The sequence below is a fragment of the Cataglyphis hispanica genome, unplaced genomic scaffold, assembly GCF_021464435.1.
Source record: "Cataglyphis hispanica isolate Lineage 1 unplaced genomic scaffold, ULB_Chis1_1.0 scaffold90_size4991, whole genome shotgun sequence".
In the NCBI taxonomy this organism is placed as follows: Eukaryota; Metazoa; Arthropoda; class Insecta; order Hymenoptera; family Formicidae; genus Cataglyphis; species Cataglyphis hispanica.
The window spans coordinates 841-4,991 of record NW_026099288.1 but is presented as its reverse complement, the minus strand read 5'-3'; the positions used below and the strand labels follow the sequence as shown (position 1 = coordinate 4,991).

Here is a 4,151-nt window from a genome sequence, read left to right as displayed (position 1 = left end):
TATATATCTATGTATATTCGCACGCGAAACTAATTAGCCATATAGATAAGAAGATTATGTAATATTTATAAGAATTATTGTTATCAATATTATATGTGCTCATATCATTTTGGTAGAATTTTATCGTAAGCACAAAGATAGCATATTGTTTGGAAAAGCAAGTATCATGAGCACAAAGTTTTTATTTATTGAATCAGTGGAGATTTTGCGGAATACCTTACCGCATTATAAGATCTTTTTGGAAGTGATTTTAGTGATTTGGCTAGCTTGGTTTATTTCTAAAGGCGAAATAACAGTCATTCAATACCATCAAAAGAATTAGTAGAAAGTAAATTAGCAGAGTATCGACCAGAGTCTCTAGTACCAAAACCACTGGAAGAACATCCTTCGCTAAATCCTAAATACATTACTTCTAGAGTTGGAAAAAGAATAACAGTCAATGGTAAAGATTGTCTCAATTTGGGTAACAACATAATTATTTGGGTTTAAGCGACAGTGCAGAAATACTAGAGAGTGCAATAACAGCTATAAAGAAATATGGTGTTGGCTCGTGTGGACCACGAGGTTTTATGGAACTGTCGATGTACATCTTGAACTAGAAGAACGTTTGGCTAATTTTATGAACGTCGAGGAAGCAATTATTTATTCCTATGGATTTGCAACTATAGCATCTGCAATTCCAGCTTATTGTAAACGTAATGATTTGATATTCAGTAGATGATCAAGTAAATTTTGCAATTCAAAAGGATTAGATGCATCTCGTGGAAATATCCAATATTTTAAGCATAATAATGTTCAAGATTTACATAATCTTTTAATAAAACAAATGGAAGCAGATAAACAACATCCTAAAAAAGCTGCAAAAGCTAAACGTTTCCTGATTATAGAAGGCATCTATATGAATACAGGAAATATTTGCCCTTTGCCAGAATTATTAGATCTTTGCAAAAAATATAAATTGAGAATTTTATTGATGAATCGATATCATTTGGTACTATTGGTTTACATGGAAAAGGTGTTACTGAATATTTTAATATTCCTAGAAATCAAATAGATATGATAATGGGTGAGAAAATTGTACATTGTAAAATTGCCAATAATTAAATGTATTAATATGTGTATATATATATATATATATATATATATATATATATATATATATATATATATATATATATTTTTAGGATCTTTAGAAGGAGCTATAGGAACTATTGGAGGTTTTGTGTGGGAACATCATTTGTTATTGATCATCAACGTTTATCTGGACTTGGTTATTGTTTTTCAGCATCTCAGCCTCCCTCTTTTGGCATCTGCTGCTATTACTTCTTTAGATATCATGGAAAATAATTTACAAATGTTTCAATTATTGAAAGATAATGCCTTAGCAATAGACAGTGGTCTTAAAGAAATATCAATGTTAGAGTGCTCAAGTTCTGCAGAATCACGCTTTGAAACACATATATTTAAAAGAAAAAAAAGATCGTGCCATTGAAGAGAAATTACTATCAGCTATATCTAATAAATGTGTAGAAAATAATTTGGCAGTTATACTTCCTAGCTTATTTGGAAGTGGAAAAAGTTTTACCTAGACCTAGTCTGAGAATTTGTATATCTGCTAATTTGAATAAAAGCGATATCAATTTTGCATTAAATATTTTGAAGAAATGTACAGAGGAAATTTTGTCATTTTACAATTGAAAGAGAAACAAATAAAATCGTAAAGAAAACATTCAAAGAATCCACACACACACACAAACAAATATATTACAAATATATCATTGTATATATATATATATATATATATATATATATATATATATATATATATCTTTTGAAAATATATTTTAACTATATTTTTATGTTGTTGATAAAATATTGTTAAAAACAAAGCTTTATAATTATCAAATAAGAAAATGTTTTTAAAAATTTTTTCTTAAAAAATATTTTAATATTCATGTGAGATAGAAGTAGAAAGTTGTTTTTGTAATAGTCTTAGAATTTAAATGCTGTTTATATTCTTTACTTAATACCACTAAATATTGATACATAAAAATAAATATAATTAATATTATTTTATTATAATATTACTTGTACTACATGCAGAGTGTTTATTTGAGTTTTATCACAATGCTGTCAACTAAGTAATATATAATAAAATTATAATTATATAATAAAATTATAATAAAATTATAATTATAATTATAATTTTTTATTACATATGTAACCCAATCATAATCTTATGGTCAATATAACATTCCTGTTCTAATCTAATATATTGCAGTATTTTGTGGCGTAATACTTAAAACCGAACTATTCTTGAATCTATATCACTATTATACATTTAATTCAAGAACTATTTTAACAAGTTTTTTTATTAATAATAACTACAGGATCACTTTTATAATTTAAATATAACAAAAAATCACTTTGAGTTTTTAAAATGTCTGTTTCATTATGTAGAAAAATTGAGTTTGGAATTCTAATCTTTTTTCTGGCAAGAATTTGGCATTACCATACAAATTTTTGACAAAATTTGTAAATTTCAACAAATATATCTTAACTTAACTGATAAAGTTATTAATGATTCTTGGAATTGATGATTGGTCAAAGTGGCAATATATCATAAAAAATTCAAAGAAGTATAAAGTTCTACAAAATTCATGATTAATTTTCTTATTTGCAATTTTTAAGTAAATGTTTAGAATAAGCATTCCACTTAGATTTTTGATATATATATGAAAAAAAAGAAAAATATATATATACAGGGTGTATCAAAACAAGTATAGTGTCCTTAAAGGATCGTATTCCTGAATGAATTCTAAAACGATTTTTCCTTTACGAAAATTTGATCTGAAACTTAGTTTTAAATTATAAAAGGAAATAGTGATCGAATTACGGGACGGGTACATATGGTAGGCAGGGGCGGTGCAACTTATCATTCGATACAGGCGCTTACGCGAGGCGCTCTGCTACAGCTGACCCGAGTGCTACAGCGTACTCATCCCGTAAGTTGCTCACTATTTCCTTTTATAATTTAAAAACTAAGCTTCAGACGAAATTTTCGTAAAGAAAAAATGATCTTAGAAATCATTCAAGAATAAGATCCTTTAAAAACGAACGATTATTCTAAATCACCCCGTTACAGCACTCGATCAGCTGTTTGCTATACGCGATGAGTGTGTGTGTGTGTATGTGTGCATGTGTCGTGTGCGTGTGTGTCTATGTATGAGAACGTGTACGCGTATTGCATCATACATACACGCTTACATACATACACACAAACACTCTCTCTCTCTCTCTCTCTCTCTCTCTCTCTCTTACTCACTCACTCCTCTTTCTCACTCTCTAACGTTGTTTGCTTGCTCGCTCGCTCGCTCGTTCGCTCGTTCACTCACATACTTATTCTTACCTTGTAGAGATTCTTTATAAATAAAATAATTAAACAAATAATTATTGCACGCGTATAGCACGAGTTTTTTATCGATTATTTTATATCGATACTTTTACATTTTTACACTTACGCACTGAATCGATAAATTGATTAATGATTTTAACGATTATGACGATCGCGATTATTCACAATGTATCACTACCGATTCACTTAATCACTTGAAAAATGCGTTATACGTGTATGTATTATTTAACACGGAGAACGCGCGACATAACTCTTGCCTATACAGCAGAAAATTGTCTCGTTTCTCCGACCCCCGATGTTTCTCCTTTGTTTTCCGTTGTAGACAGTCGCTGATTAGCTAACTTTAATATCGTATAACAACGAAAAGAAAGCTCAGATCAAAAAATAGTAAAGGACTTTTTTGTTCAGTTTACTGTGCTCTACCTACTCACGAGCGTTAGCACAATCTTTGCAGGACACCCTGTATATATATATATATATATATATATATATATATATATATATATATCATAATTTCATCACAGTTACTTTCAAGATTAAAAGCCTATTTCGGGTCGAAATAAAAATATCACCATTCGATAGAGCATATCCGATTTATTTAAAAATGTTCGCGATTTTTTGATAAAAGCTATTTATTTTCATTTTAAATAGAGGTATACAGGTGGTCTAGGACATCCTGTATATATATATATATATATATATATATATATATATATATATATACAGGATGTCTAGA

The 4,151-nt window shown here is 28.6% G+C and overlaps 1 pseudogene; it reads left to right on the top strand.

The window, feature by feature from the left end:
* The first annotated feature begins 123 nt into the window (after positions 1-123).
* On the top strand, positions 124-1,708 carry LOC126858703 (serine palmitoyltransferase 1-like; annotated as a pseudogene).
* The last annotated feature ends 2,443 nt before the right edge of the window (positions 1,709-4,151 follow it).